Here is a 17,586-nt window from a genome sequence, read left to right on the forward strand (position 1 = left end):
CAGAAGCATTTGCAATGCCTCACCATGACAGATGGAGGCGAAGATGACAAATGGTTGGGTGACGAAGTAAGATATTTGCCAAATTATTTTATCAATTTTCTTTTGCACAGTACAATTAACTTGATTTTTGTTTTAGTTGGTTGATGTTGTGATTCAGATCATGTGTCATGATCATCCTAAGGACATAAGGGACGGGCAACTGGTTTACATTGAGAGGGTGGCCGGCGTCACTATGCTCGAAAGAGACGGTAAGGTAGAGAACTGCCACGAGGCCGCTTTGGCGGGCAGTCATGGAACAACAAAAGGAGACAACTACCTCAGACATGATCTGGTACCATCTAACCATGACATAAACACATTTATTTTTCTAATTATTATGCATGTTGATGTAATCATCTTTGCTGTCCAGGTTTTTCTACCTACGAACATGGCGAACACCCACTGGTTCCTTGTGGTCGTAAACCCCAGAAGGAGGGAGATTCAGATTCTTGATTCACTTTTCAGCTACGTAGTACGCACACAAGTGGTTCACGTGGTGAGATTTTAAACGTCTTTCAATATAACACAGGATTTAGCATCATACCTAACCATGAACCGTGAGCAACTTCTCATACCATGGACTTTGGCAGATACGTGGGGTGGAAGCACATCTGAGAGCATCGCTGCGAATCAATGGACCACAAAGCCATGCATGGCAAGACATTAACGTGACCCAATGGACAGTAAAGCATGTTCCTGTGCCAAGATAAGATGACAAGTCAATCAACAGTATTAGCTTCTAATTATGTTTTTCATTGTTAATACGTGAAATGCTGCTAACAGAATTAATTGTTGTAGTTCTTCTTGTGCACTCTACATGTTGAAGAACATTGAATTCTTTACGGGAGAAGATCTTACGCTGCGTTATGACCAAGTACGTAGAGTAACACCTAAAATTCTGTCAATTTTGTAAACATATGGAACGATACTAACATATCCTCCCATGCAGGCATACATTGACAATTATAGAAGAGAGCTGCCTGTTGTCCTTCTTAATTCGCCCTACAATAAATTGAAGTCCATGAAAAGGCTGAAGACGTACAATGCTAGCCTATCGGATGCAGCTGCGATTGAAGATCATCAAGATGCAAGCAGTTAGTCCAGCAGTGGTTGATTCTTAGATCTGGAGTGTACACTTGGTTATGAAGCGGTAGAGTAGGGTGTGGTTTAGTTTTAGTCCCAAAGAAGGTTTCCTAGCCATGTTCTTAGTCCAGTGCAGATTAATCAAGTTGTAATATTTCACAGTACTGGTTCCAAATACTATTCTTGAAATAAATTTGGTCTGCATGGGAGACGCTGAAACATATATTTGCTTTTTACAACCAGAACTTTTGAAGCTTAGGAAGGTTAACTAAATTCTTAAATTTACATTTTAAGTTTTGTCGGAGTCTTGACAAGATTCAGAACAATTACATCGCTAGTTAGAAGTTTCAGAATTTTTTTAAGATCGCTAGTTAGAAGTTTCAGAAAAATTTCAGCGAGTGCTGAAATATTTTGGCCGAAATTCAGTGAGGCTGAAATATTTTGGCTGAAAGGCAAATATTGTAGTGAGTGCTGAAATGAATGAAGTTCAGTTATTTCATCGAAATCTCACCGAAGTGAAAACCATGGTGTCGTGCCATCTTGAGCAGCACCAGACATGATTCAGTATTATTAACAAAATTTGGTCTCGCATATACGAGGAAAAAAGGTATGAGCATGAGCATGCAAGATCGGATGGGCAATAAAATAGCTTCACAAGAGAGTAAAATACTTCACGTGTGAAGACTCAATCCTAGTTGACTTTAGAACAAGTTTTCATCCTAAAAGAGGTCAAGTGAACTACTTATAACCAATAATAAAAGCGGTCCAGTTCTTTTGGCTGATTTTCAAAGAAACGGGAACTATATCTTTTTGATGATCGGGATTCTCAGGAGACCTATGTGTTGTTACGCAACTTACCTTGGGGTTTTTTAAACCATAACTTACCTTTGCTAAACTCTCCACGCCACCCTAATATTCAACCAGGTGGGTCCCATCCCTTGATTTCCTCCAACCGAAGAAATCTATACGTAGATATATGCCCGGGTTGTTACGATCCCTATAAATAGGGATCCTTTGAAACCTCGTACATCATAGTTTGTCCTTCTGCGCCGCCCAAACCAGCAAGACCGAAGGACGGAGCAACCCAGGAATCCAGCAAGGCCGAATGACGGAGCCAAACATGAATCCTCTGGTAACTCCCCACGATCTCCTGCTGCAGCCGCTGCTATTTTTCGTGCCACGATCTTCCTCCCATGATCTCTTGCTGCAACCCCACTCGTTGTTTGCATATTCATGTAACTCAGCACGTTTTTAAGCAAATTAAGTTGGGGGCGTTAGGGGAGGTTGCTAGGATTTGTTTCCTACCAGATTCGCAGTTCATTGATTAATTCCAGGCTAAATCTTAGCGTCTGGTCTTGTCGATGCCAATTAGTGCAGCGGGCGCTTGCCTTCTTTTTTTCCTTTCGCACGAGTTATGGAAGGCATCGATGGCCCATGTTTTAATTCCATACTACTAACCATGATTAGTGCCTAGAGTTGAGGAGACCACGGTTGGATAGTTTTTTATTTTCCAATCTTTATTTTATTTCAGATAAGTGCCTTGCAATGGAGATTACCTTATATGACCATTCAAACGTAACCAAGTTGAATCTAATGATAGTATTTGCACATTCATGGAACTCAGCATGCTTGTACCTCATGCAGTAGCGTAGAGCATATTGTTTATGTTGGTATATATAAGTTGTATTCGTCTGTATGAGTGTTTAAATTGTATACCATGTTGAATCTAATCACACTTGCACATCCATTGAACCCAGGATGCTTCTTTGCCGCCATATGAGGAGTTCATAAACGGATTGAACATGCAGCAAAGGATGTACATCCAGTTGATAGGACTAGGTGGACTTCTTAAGACACCTAGCATCAAAATTAGACGTGTACTGTGCCTGGCCATCGCTAATTCATATGATGCAGAGTAGGATGCCTTTATCATCAATGGGAGACCATGTAGGATCACACTACAAGATGTAGCGCATATAACAGGCATGCCCTGCCATGGGAAGAAGCACGCCCCTTCAAATCTTGATGATAATATGGAGTTGTGGAACAAACTGAAAGACCGTAATAACACCAAAATAACTTTCAAAGAATTGCTAGCCAAGATGAAAGGCGATAGCACACCAAATTTTGTCAAGCCATTTGTCTTGTACACCATAGGCAAATATGTATGCCGAACAAAAGAGGAGTATGTGGATAACAAATATATTGGGATTGTTAGAAACTTTGGGACGATAAAGGGCACAAATCTTGGACAGCTGACGCTTGACTATCTTATGGATAGCGTAAAGAATTTTGTAAATGGTGAGGCAATTCTGGAGCGGAATCTACACTGCTGCAGGTAATTCGTAGTAGTACAATTATCAGTTACCTAACATACATTACATAATGTACGAGAATGTTTGTAAACTGCTTTTGTTGTCATGCAGACATGGTACTACGAGAAGTTCAGAGTGCACCAATTGGACTCTAGCATCTCGTATGAATCAAGGTTAAGGCCGCTGATCCAGAACTGGAGCGAGGAGAAGGCAAAAAAGGTTGACAATATAATCCAGAATAATTATCTAGGAGTTGGAGAGGTAAAATGTCAGCACATTGCCTGGATTATGTAACATATATATTTTCTAAATCATACTAACGACACTAAATTGCAGTATGTTGAGGACCTGATGAGGCCTTTCATTCCAGCACGAGATGGTATGCTGGCCAAACCAAAGACTGGCGCTCAGGTAAATGAGTTACATCAGGCACAAATATATATATTGTAACATTCCAACTAGTATGAAGTTATATGATTCTAACTGTTTCAAAGTCTCAGATTAAGGTACTCGTCGGACATTTATTGACTGATTTGCAAGAAGTTGCCTCCCTCATGCGGGAGGCCGGTGCAGAACAAGTCGATAGGATGTGCACCCTTGAAAAGAAAATGGATGAGTGCCTTAGGCATACCCGTACAAATGGCAAGCTCACGGAGGACCTCATCAAAGAATTGAACGTAAGCCTAGAATTATGAGATTAGTATATATAATTGGAAATTTACGTGTACAAGTTTTTTCTAAATTAGTTTACTATGAAAACACCCTAGACTAACATGTATTTTTTAAAGAAAAAACGCGATGGAATATTTCCAGGAGTGGAGGACATACATCTATCTGACCTCGGGGCACCTTCACACCCAATGGAGACCTCTGTTGAGAATGCTGAGCAGGCTTCTGACCAGGGGAAACAAAAGGATGTCACGGAGGTCGCTGTTAAGCACGATTGTAAGCAGGGAATAAAAAATGATGACATGGAGCCCCCCATGAAGAACCTTGATGAAGATTTTGGCGTACGCATGCATGTTAACTTAATTATGAAACAATCATTGTCGTTTTAGAAATAACATGTGATCTTCCACGTACAGGATGAAGCATTCGAAAGAGTTGCTGTAAAAATCAAACAGGATCTCAGTGGTGTTCGTAAGCTTTTGAAAGAGGTGGATGATATCCAGGGAGCTCCTAGTTTTGATAAGCAAATGTATTCCAAAGCCACCACAAGCCTTGAAGATTTCCAGGTGATGCACATTTTACCTATAATTGAGCAAGAATCTGCTAAAGGCTAACACGCGGTTTATTTCGTATGACAGAATCCGTTCAACAGACGGAGTAAGCAGCACTCTGTGAAGGCTATGGGATCGCGAGATCCTGAAGAGCCCCGTGCCTTCACAGATGATGACAACCATGATGAATCCTTTCGAAAGCAGCAACAAGTAAGTGTGGTTGCATCGACGCCACCAAATCATGGGGGCGAAAAGAAAAGGGTGGTATTGCAATTGTATAAGAATGACGAGTATGCTTCGTACGATACTGAGAAAAAAAAGGAAAAACAAGACTCCATCAGAGTGTACAAATGATTCCGAGGACACGAACAATAAAAAGAGGAAAATCGGCTCTAGCAACTTAAAAAGAGGTCAGAAGTTCCTGAAACCCAGAGGGACCAACTAGACGTGGTTCGACGGGATTTCGTGGCGTCACTGATCAACACTACAAATCATGAAAAACAAATGGTCTTAGTTGATGACATTGTCGTGCTATCAAAGCATTTGCAATGCCTCACCCATAAAGATGAATCTGAAGATGGCGTATGGTTGGGTGACGAAGTAAGATAGTATTTCACAAATTAGTTTATGAAGTTTCATTTTTGTACAATACAATTAACTTGATTATTGTTGTAGGTGGGTGATGCTGCGATCCAGCTCATGCATCATGGTGAACCAATTGACACAAGGGACGGCCAACTGGTTTACATTGAGAGGGTGGCCGGCGTCGCTAAGCTCGAAAGAGATGGTAGGATAGAGGAGTGCTACGAGGACGCTTTGGCAGGCATCCTGGAACAACACAAGGCACCACCTACCTGAAACATGATATGGTATTTTAACCTGATGTAGAACGGATTTTTTATTACTATACACGTTGATCTAATTATCTGTGCACTTCAGGTTTTCCTACCTACGAACAGTTTAAACGTGCACTGGTTCCTTGTGGTCGTAAACCCCAGAAGGAAGGAGATTCAGGTTCTTGATTCACTTTTCCACTGTATGGTACCCAGAGAAGTAAATAACGTGGTGAGAATTTCAACATATTTAATTATAAGAAAGGATTTAACATCGTATGTAAGTATTAGTCGTAGGCAACTTCTCATCCCATTGGGCTTGCAGGTACGTGGGATGGAAGCACATCTGAGAGCAGCGATGCGAGTCAATGGGATTGAAAGCAATGCATGGGAAGACATTAACGTGACGCAATGGCCAGTACAGAATATTAATGTGCCAAAATCCGATGAGACGCCAGTCAACAATATTAGCTTTTGTTTTTGTTTTAGATTGTTAATATCTGAAATGCTGATCTAACAACATAAAATGTTGCAGTTCTTGCTGTGCACTGTACATGCTGAAGAACATCGAATTATTTACGGGAGTAAAACTGAGGTTGCAATATGACGAAGTACGTAGAGTAACACCTAAAATTCTGTCATTTTCTAAAACGTATGGAACGATACTAACATATCCTCGCATGCAGGCCTACATCGACAAATTCAGAAGAGAGCTACCTGTTGTGCTTGTCGATTCACCCTACAACAAAATGAAATACAGGAATAGGTTCAAGCAGTATCATGCTAGGCTATCGAATGCAGCTGCGGTTGAAGACGACGAGGATGCAAGCAGTTAGTCCAGCATTGTGGTTCATTCTTACATGTGGAGTGAACACTTGGTCATAAAGCGATAGAGTAGGGTGTGGTTGGGTTTTAGTCCCGAAGAAGGTTTCCTAGTCGTGTTCTTAGTCCATTGCGGATGAGTCAAGTTGTGAAACTTCAATGATATTGGTTACAATACTTTGCTTGAATAAATTTGGTCTCTACGGGGTCTCGTAGAAATCTATATTTGCTTTTTACAACCATGTGACAGTAACAGTGCCTGGGCAAGGTTCGGACCAATTACAGTGCACGGGCAACCCTCGAAGAATAATGGATTATTACATCTTGTAACGCCCACGATGCGGCTATATCTCCCACGTGTCGAGGCACGACTTAGAGGCATAACCGCATAGTGGTTTTGTCGCAAGAAGGGTCATCTTCACACAATCCCATGTAATGAACAAGAATGGGATAAAGAGTTGGCTTACAATCGCCACTTCACACAATACATAAATATTATTCATACATCATCCAAAATACAAACATATAGACCGACTACGGTCAAAATCCAGATGAAAATAAGACAACCCCAAATGCTAGATCCCCGATCGTCCCAACTGGGCTCCACTACTGATCATCAGGAAAAGACACATAGTAACGACCACGTTCCTCGTCGAACTCCCACTTGAGATCGACCCCATCATCTGCACTGGCATCTTCGGCTCCTGCAACTGTTTTGGTAGAATCTGTGAGTCACGGGGACTCAGCAATCTCACACCCACGAGATCAAGACTATTTAAGCTTGTAGGAAAGGATGGAGTAATGAGGTGGAGCTGCAGCGGCAAAAGCATATATGGTGGCTAACATACGCAAAAGAGAGCGAAAAGAGAAGCAACGGAACGGTCAGCATCTAGCAATGACCAAGAAGTGATCCTGAACTCCTACTTACGTCAATCATAACTCAGACCGTGTTCACTTCCCGGACTCCGCCGAGAAGAGACCATCACGGCTACACACGCAGTTGATGCATTTTAATTGGGTCAAGTGACAAGTTCTCTACAACCGGACATTAACAAATTCCCATCTGCCTCATAACCGCGGGCACGGCTTTCGAAAGATAATACCCTGCAGGGGTGTCCCAACTTAGCCCATCATAAGCTCTCACGGTCAACGAAGGATAAACCTTCTCCCGGAAAGACCCGATCAGTCTCGGAATCCCGGTTTACAAGACATTTCGACAATGGTAAAACAAGACCAGCAAAGCCGCCCGAATGTGCCGACAAATCCCGATAGGAGCTGCACATATCTCGTTCTCAGGGCACACCGGATAAGTCAAGCTACGAGTAAAACCAGACCTCGAGTTTCCCCGAGGTGGCCCCGCAGGCTGCTCGGTTCGGACCAACACTCGAAGGAGCACTGGCCCGGGGGGGTTAAAATAAAGATGACCCTCGGGCTCGCGAAAACCCGGGGGAAAAGGCTTAGGTGGCAAATGGTAAAACCAAGGTTGGGCCTTGCTGTAGGAGTTTTATTCAAGGCGAACTGTCAAGGGGGTCCCATAAATCACCCGACCGTGTAAGGAACGCAAACTCAAGGAACATAATCCCGGTATATCAGTAACTAGGGCGGCAAGATGGAACAAAACACCAGGCATAAGGCCGAGCCTTCCACCCTTTACCAAATATATAGATGCATTAAATAAATAAGAGATATTGTGATATCCCAACATATCCATGTTCCAACATGGAACAAACTTCAACTTCACCTGCAACTAGCAACGCTATAAGAGGGGCTGAGCAAAAGCGGTAACTTAGCCAAACAACGGTTTGCTAGGAAAGGATGGTTAGAGGCTGACATGGCAATATGGGAGGCATGATATAGCAAGTGATAGGTAGCGCAGCATGGCAATAGAGCGAACAACTAGCAAAGCAAAGATAGAAGTGATTTCGAGGGGTGGTCATCTTGCCTGCAAGGTTCTCAGAGTTGTCGAAAACTTGATCCTCGTAAGCGTACTCAACAGGTTCCTCGTTCACGAACTCGTCTCCCGGCTCTACCCAAGACAAGAACACAAACAAACGGAACCACAATCAACAACGAGAAATGCACAAGCAACATGATGCAAAACATGTATGATATGCAAGATATGATATGTGATGCATATGCGTGCTCCGGAAGGAAAATGATGAACAAGGCAGTAACTTTGCAAACCAAGCATGCCACTGGAAAGATGAGATGATTTCGGTCGAAATCGATATGAAGATCACCGGAATCGGATGCACGGTTTGCAAATGGCAAGCAAAACAAGAGTGACGTGAATCTGCGATAAACAGCATGATAGCACTTAAAATGCAACAAGCAACAATGCTACAGCAATCCAACATAGCAACAAAGCATATGACAGTAATCTACAGGAGATGTTTGACAAAATATGAACACTGAGCTACGGCTAGATCACAACATACCAAGCTCAAACAAGCATGGAAAAAGTGCAAAAGATAACAGGATCACAGACTTGGTGAAAAACTGGACATGGCAGAAAACAGCATCAGGTAGCAATGTTCAGAGCACGAAATCAACATGCTACAGGAACTTAACATAGCAAAGCAAGGCATGGAAGTGTTCTACTAAATGCATATGACAAAAGTCCCTTAATGACTATAAGCCAAAAAGGACCAAAATATATGATGACAAGCATGTAAACATAGCATGTTTCGTTATCAGGTTTCAGACTTGCCAGAAAACAGAGCATGGCAGAAACAATAATATGTAGGCATGTTGGTGAGCTTGATGCACTCACCACAAAGCAATGCATGACAAAACAAGCATACCTACAGCAAGATGGCATGTTTATGAATATATCCATGGCAAGAACAAAAGCATAGCATGTATGGATCAACTATAATAAGCTTGGCAAAATTGCATATCATGTTAAGTATCTGCCAGAAATATTTTATAGCAAAAGTAGAGCAATATTGAGTCATGCTATGGTACCCCATAATTGCAAACACGGGCAGGAATGGATCAATTACAACTATAGCTACAAAACATCCTTACTGAATATCTCCAAACTATGCATGGATCTCTCTGTAGCATCAAGTTTACATGGCAACAAAATAACAGCAGACAAGGACTTGGAGAAATCACTAAGTCCCTGAAATCAGAAACATTACGGAGCCTACTTTGCATGCTTGTGCTAGTCACCACAGAGATCACAAAAATACATGGCATACACCCTTGGAAAGATGGCATGGCATAATTCAAAACACATGTAAAGCTCATGCCCATAAGATGCACAGATTAAATGATACAAAAATGACAAATCTCCAAATTCTGCTAAGAACCAGAAGATAACAGCAACTAGCCCTCTTGCAACAGAGATTTGGGCATCAAGATGACCTCTACTGAACATAGTGCAATTGAACAAAATGTAGAGCATCACGAGACGAACAATTTGACATATTACACGCGCGAATCGGAGCTATGCACAATGAGTTATGCCACGAGGAACAAGTGCACATATCGCGCAGACTTAGGAATTTGGGGGGGGGGGGGGGGGGTTCGGGTCAACCTGCTACAGTACCCCGATCGGATCTAGCGATGGGGCTCCGGTGGCGCTCGTCTCCGGCGATGGGAGGAAGGAGACGGCGGGCCTTGGCGCGGGGAGAGAGGACGGCGGGGCCGGCGTCGGAGGAGGAGGAGGCGGCGGCCTCGGGGCCGGAGGAGGAGAGGGAGGCCGCGGCTCGGCGGCGGCAGGCGCGGTGGCACACATGGCGACGGGCGGCGGGGTTGCCGGCGGCGGCGGCGTTGCGCCGGCGGGCGGCGGCGGCGGCCGGACTCGGGCGGCGCGGAGGCAGACGGCGGGGGGGCAGACGCGGGCTCGCGCGGGCCCTCCCTGGGCTCCGCGGGCCGGCGCGGTGGAGAGGGCGGCGGCGACAAGTGTCAGCACCGGATTCGTCGGTCGGCGCGGGCGGACTTTGTCCGGCGGCGCGAGGTGGAAGACGCTAGGGTTTGATCTGCGATTCGTTTTCGGGAGGGGATGGAGTTTTATAGGTAGAGGGAGCTAGGAGAGTCCAAATGAGGTGCGGTTTTCGCCCACACGATCATGATCAAACGACCTAGAGCATGGAAGAGAGTTTGGTGGGTTTTGGGCTGGTTTTTAGGGGGGGTTTTGCTGGACACTCAAATGGACTTTGCGGATGCCCGGTTAACCGTTGGAGTACCAAACGACCTCCAAATGGAACGAAACTTGACCGGTGGTCTCCGGGTAGTGTAATAAGGCCACTTGACAAGCCTCGGTCCATTCCGAGAATGTTTGACACCCGCACACAAAAGAAAACAAGAGGGGTGCACCGGAGGAGCTAGGAGCGCCGGATTGCAAAACGGACAACGGGGAAAATGCTCGGATGCAAGAGACGAACACGTATGCAAATGCAATGCACATGATGACATGATATGAAAATGCATGACATGACAAAATGCAAAACGAAAAACAAAACCCGACCACGGAGGGAATCTCATAACACAAAGCCGAAAATGGCAAGAGTCGGAGTTACAAATATGGCAAGTTACATGCGGGGTGTTACAACACTCCACCACTACGAGAGGATCTCGTCCCGAGATCTAGGACTGAAAGAACTCTGGATATTCGGAACGGAGATGGTCCTCGCGTTCCCAGGTGGCTTCCCGGTCGGAATGGTGCGACCACTTCACTTTCAGGAATTTGATTGCCTTGTTGCGAGTCTTGCGCTCAGTTCCTTCAAGAATAGCAACGGGGTGCTCATGATAAGACAAATCTTCTTGGAGGTCAATCTCTTCGAAGTTGATAGTGCGCTCAGGCGCCTTGAAGCACTTGTGGAGCTGTGACACGTGGAACACATCGTGCACGTTCGCGAAGTTGGCAGGAAGCTCAAGTTGATAGGCGAGGTCGCCTCTTTTGCCAATGATCTTGAAAGGACCCACGTATCTAGGGGCAAGCTTCCCTTTGATACCGAAGCGACGAGTGCCTTTCATTGGAGAGACGCGGAGGTAGACATGGTCTCCGATCTCGAAAGCCAAATCATGGTGCTTACTATCATAGTAACTCTTCTGGCGCGATTGCGCGGCTTTGAGATTATCACGAATGACTTTACACATTTCTTCAGCTTCAGTGATTAAGTCATTGCCAAGAAGTTGGCGTTCACCAGTCTCTGACCAATTGAGAGGAGTACGGCACTTTCTGCCATAGAGAATCTTGAATGGGGCCTTGCCCGAACTCGCTTGGAAGCTGTTGTTGTAGGAGAATTCAGCATATGGAAGACAATCTTCCCATTTCATGCCAAAGGAAATGACACAAGCCCTGAGCATATCTTCAAGAATTTGATTGACTCGCTCGACTTGGCCACTAGTTTGAGGATGGAAAGCTGTGCTGAAGCGAATGTTTGTGCCCATGGCCTTCTGAAAGGAGTCCCGGAACTTAGAGGTGAAGATGCTTCCATGATCTAAAGAAATCAATTGTGGAATGCCGTGCAAGGAGACAATTCTGGAGGTGTAAAGCTCTGCCAGCTGAGCTGCTGTGATGGATTCTTTGATTGGAAGGAAATGAGCCACTTTAGAGAGCTTGTCGATGACAACGAAGATAGCATCATTTCCACGCTTGGACTTGGGAAAACCAGTCACGAAGTCCATTTCGATATGATCAAACTTCCATTCTAGGATAGCAAGAGGTTGAAGGAGACCAGCTGGTCGTTGGTGTTCTGCTTTTACTCTTCGACAGACATCACATTCATTCACGAATTGAGCGACTTCTCTCTTCATTCGAGTCCACCAATACGACTGCTTGAGGTCATGATACATCTTCGTACTTCCAGGATGAATGGAAAGAAGAGAATTGTGCGCCTCGTTCATTATGACTTTCCTTAGATCACCTTTAGGAACCACAATCCGGTCCTCGAAGAATAAAGTGTCTCTGTCATCAATGCGATAGTGGTCTCCGGGTAGTGTAATAAGGCCACTTGACAAGTCTCGGTCCATTCCGAGAATGTTTGACACCCGCACACGAAAGAAAACAAGAGGGGTGCACCGGAGGAGCTAGGAGCGCCGGATTGCAAAACGGACAACGGGGAAAATGCTCGGATGCAAGAGACGAACATGTATGCAAATGCAATGCACATGATAGACATGATATGAAAATGCATGACATGACAAAATGCAAAACGAAAAACAAAACCCGACCACGGAGGGAATCTCATAACACAAAGCCGAAAATGGCAAGAGTCGGAGTTACAAATATGGCAAGTTACATGCGGGGTGTTACACATGTCTATTTTCATACGAGAGAAAAAGGTACGAGCATGAGCATAGCCTCACAACAGAAGAAAAAATACTGCATGAATCAACACGCAATCCTAGAAAACGGCACAGTCAATGTCTCATAGGCAGGCCGCAAAGCCAAAAAAGAAGAGCATCAGGATAACCAGAGTAAATCATGTACCATAGGGGGCCTCTGCAGGTGCTGCAACGATCATGGTGTGGCATGGTAGGACGTGCACTGAATTGAAGGGATCACCTTCAGGAGCACAGTCGGGTGGCCATGGTACATCCATCCTGCCTCAGGGAATCACATAGCATGTTCTGTCATAGCCCTGCAAAACAAAGGAAAGATTACTACTTGTACTAACCTTGTCAAGTGTGTGCATGTAACAAATATTGGACATAACTAAACACGGAAGAATGAAATGCAACATATGGAAGAATCGAATGGTCATTCCTTTCTCTCTGCTTTTTGCGAGGATCATTACTCTCCCTTTAACAAGGCTAAAACATCATAATAAGAATTAACACCAAACTTCAAACGGTGGATATCCCATGTGAATCTAATTTTTCTTATAAAGCACATGCCAAGTCTGTTGATCCCAGTCCAGCAATTGCACAAGAAGAAGCGAGCATCATAAATATTGAGCAACATAAACTATGAATTGTTTATAGTACAGTCCAAAATTAATAGCTTATCATCTCTATTGATCTCCAAATCTCACCTATCAGCCAAATTGAAAGAATACATGTTGAATGAATGTATAAGTGTATGAATGCAACGATTGAACGTTCGTAGATCTTGCAGTCGGGGCTGGACAAATGGGGCTGGCCGTCCAGGCCGGCGGCCCGCTTCATCTAGTCTCGCAGAACATGATCCATACCCAACCACCTTGCCTTCCGACGAGATGCATGGCCAGATCAAAGCTGCGGCCATGGCGGAGAGGCGTAGAGGACACAAACAACCAATTGGGGTGTGGGAAAGAGGTTGCCTATAACCTTGTGGCTATAGGCACCTGCATGGAGGACTGGGAGGTGGGATGGCGCCGAATCTTCGCCAGCGGCCGCCGCGGGGAGGGAAGTGCGCCTCCTCTCGTGTTCTTCGTTGAAAAGGTGATGCGAGATCGCGAGGGAATTGGGGTGTAGGGAAGGAGGGGCCGCGACGCATGGCTAGATCCTGCCGGCGAGGATTAAAACCCTAGTGGCGGCGAGGAATAAACCCTAGCGAACGGGATAAAAATTGAACCGAAAATAGCCCTGAAATTCATACCGAGAATACCCTCGAAATATTTGGGAGGGAAAAATCTGATCAGTTCGAAATATTTTTTCTCCCGAAAATGCCCCTCGGGGTCTGATATAATACACGTGACATCGGCGTATTGCATTGGATCTGGACCATCGAATTCGCTCCGACGGACGGTCCATATCGTCCGGATGCACTGTTTGTAAATTTAGAAAATATTACATGTTTTTTAAAAACATGAGAATTTGAAATAATATTCATGAATTTGAAAATGTTCGTGAATTTGAAAATGTTCATGAATTTTGGAAAACATTGTCAATCTAAAGAAAAGTTCATGCATTCTATAAAATCACTAATTTGAAGAAAATACAAATATATTTATTTAACAAAATAAAATGGCAAAAAGACCTTCGAAAAAACAAATAAAACCGGCCGGAAAATCTAGGGAAACTTTTTAGAATGTTCTCAAAACCAGAAAGCCCACCTAATAGTCTACATGGGCCCGCGCGTTAGTCACAGGAGTGGGCCCGAGCCGCGTAGGCTTTGCCCAGGCGGCATCCGCCGACAGCGGCGAGGGGAGGAGAAGAGGAAGGGCTTTGACTGGCGGCGACTAGGGTTCACCCCTTGGCTGCCCGCGGGAGCGACCTGAGGGGTTGTATCGTTCCTTCCCCAGGCCCATTGGAAGTACTTCTATATGCATGGATGACGCAACTATGTCGGACAGCTTGTCTCGCTGCATGGATGTTTGGTTCAACTAAACCGTGTTATCTCTCGCTTGGTTTTTGTGCATCACGGATGTTCCCAGTTGATGAATCATATAGTCATATGGTTCCATGTAAAACACTTTGCCTATATAATTTATTGTGGAGTGAATTCCACCTTTTACCCTATAGTTGTACATTTGTGACACATATTACCCCATTTAGTAGACCTTATATTGAAATATCAGATTTTGGAGACTTTTAACATGGTTCTACCCCAGTTTTTTAATTTGCTTGTTTATGCTAGATAGGATCGGCATGTGGCATCAATGATTCGTACAAAAATGTGTAAAGATCTGAGGGCATCATTGACGATCATGTCCAGACTTCTCTTGTCCATTTGTTCCATTCCTCGTCGTCGTCTAGATATTTTTGGACCCCGGTCGTCACCTCACACCTTGTTCCTTACCTTATTTTGTTTCTTTTTTCTGTTTCCTTTTTGTTTTTCCTAAATTCAAAATTTTCAAAAAATGTTTAGAATTTTCTAACATGTTTGAAATTCCTAATTTTGTTCATGTCTTCAAAAAAATCATGTTTTTCAAAATTATTCATGTTTCAAAAAAATTGGAATTTCAAATTCCAATAAAAGTTCAAAATTCCAATTTTGTTCATTTTTCAGAAAACATCATCTTAAAATAGTTCACCGTATTGAATAAAAATGTTCAACATATATTGGAAAATATTCACTGTTCATAAAAAAATGTTCTTCATGTATAGAAATTTTGTTCAGCATGCATTTCAAAAAAGTTCAGCATATATTTTAAGAAATGTTCAGTGTGTATTTGAATAAAGTTCACCGTACACTAAGAAAATGTTCGCATTTAAGAAAAGAATATTCGATTTTTTTTATGATTTCAAAACATGTTCGTATTTCCAAGAAATTTGGTTCACATTTTTCAAGAAATAATAAAAATTAAAAAAAGGACCTGCCACTTTAATTGGTACTTTAAACTTTAGGGCTGCTTTTAAGCCGTCGTCAGTGGCTAGCTCGTCTGGCTAGTATCGTTAGCATGCATGGCTATGTTGGGTTTCGACTCCTGCTACATGTGGTTTTATATTTTTCACGAAATTCCTGCATTTGCTCAGCACTTGCATTGGCCCGGCCCATTTGGTCGCCACTTTTACCGAAAACTGAACTATTACGTACATTCACCTAAAAAAAATATTACATACATTAATTGATATGTATACAACAGACGACCGTATAATTCATGAAAAGTCTATATTGCCCTTTATACGTTTTGTGAGGAGGGTGTACCGAAGCGGGGCTCTTTTAGAGCAAGTTAGTGACACTAACAATTAAATAGAACAGAATCTAAGCAAATTATACAAATAGTTCGAGAGAAGGCAAGCTACTGACCCCTGTTACAAGGCAAGCAATTCTGTTCATCCCTTGTTTCTGGGCATGGACTGGGATGCCACATTCTTGATACAAATAGTTCGAGAGAAGGCAAGCTACTGACCCCTGTTACAAGGCAAGCAATTCAGTTCATCCCTTGTTTCTTGGCGTGGACTGGGATGCCACATTCTTGATACAAATAGTTTGAGAGAAGGCAAGCTACTTTATTTAAATTGGGGTCTAAACTACAAGATTGTGATTTTTTTTATTCCAAAAGTTATGAAAATCTATTGCAGCTTCCTAATATTATTGGAAGACTATTCATAAATTTTCAAGATATTTCACAAAGCGGAAGTCCCCCAATTTAATATACATTTAATCAACCATTTTAAAGTTACTAAGGGTTGAAAATTTATTTCTGGAGTTTTGTCCATCCACAGTTCATGAAAATTTACAGGTAGACTTCTCACGTATAGGTGAAGCTATGATGAATATTCCAGGATTTCTGAAGGACATACATTAGTGTATCGATTTTCGTGATGCATTCTAAAGCATTTAAGGAGGTTTTGAGTTATCCTTAATTTCACATTTTAAATTAGATGTTTATGCAATGATCATGATGCCTATTGCGAAAGAAAACCCTTCGGCGACGATTGACAGGAGCTCTTATTCAGCGCCTATTCGCCTTAATGTTGCTATGGCTCGCATGTCGAGCAAAATGGACATACCCAAATAACTTGCTCGCACACGTTGTACTCGCTCGGCCAGACGCCCCTCGTTCTGGTTTGCTTTTTTATTTTTCGCCCATCTTGTGCTGAGGGTGGTTTGCTGTCTTAAGAAAAAAAACAGTCATTTTTTCCGGTAACTTCTAAAGAAATGGTGAAATTAAAAAATGTTCATAGATTTTTTTAAATAATCACAAATTTATTTACTTTCACTAATTTGAAGAATATTCTTGAATTTAAAAACGTTCACGGATTCCAAAAATCTTCATGAATTGAAAAAGAAATCATGAATTGTTTTTTTGCGAATATAATAAAATGTTTGTAAATTTAGAAAATATTACATATTTTTTAAAAACAGGAGAATTTGAAATAATATTCATGAATTAGAAAATGTTCGTGAATTTGAAAATGTTCATGAATTTTGGAAAACATTTTCAATCTAAAGAAAAGTTCATGCATTCTATAAAATCACTAATTTGAAGAAAATACAAATATATTTATTTAACAAAATAAAATGGTAAAATGACCTTCGAAAAAACAAATAAAATCGGCCGGAAAACCTAGGGAAACTTTTTAGAATGTTCTCAAAACCAGAAAGCCCACCTAATAGTCTACATGGGCCCGCCCGTTAGTCACAGGAGTGGGCCTCCTTTACCGGTAACGCTCTATTTTTTGCTAAAAAAAAGTAACGCTCTATTTGATCCTCAGAAAAGAAACGTAACGTTATATTTGGCACCTTGTTACAGATGGCTTGCCCGGTTAGATTGGGACTTACCTGGCAATGCACAAAAATAGCCTCAAGAAACACCGGCATGTGGAGAAATCTGATACCTCTGTGTGTGTGTGGAAGAGGGGGATTGGATACTTTGCCTGCTGCAACAGCTGATTGGCATTCAAAAACAGCATTTTTCAAGATTTTTTGGTACATTAGAAACACGATTC

Source organism: Aegilops tauschii, chromosome 1 (assembly GCF_002575655.3).
Source record: "Aegilops tauschii subsp. strangulata cultivar AL8/78 chromosome 1, Aet v6.0, whole genome shotgun sequence".
Taxonomy (NCBI): Eukaryota; Viridiplantae; Streptophyta; class Magnoliopsida; order Poales; family Poaceae; genus Aegilops; species Aegilops tauschii.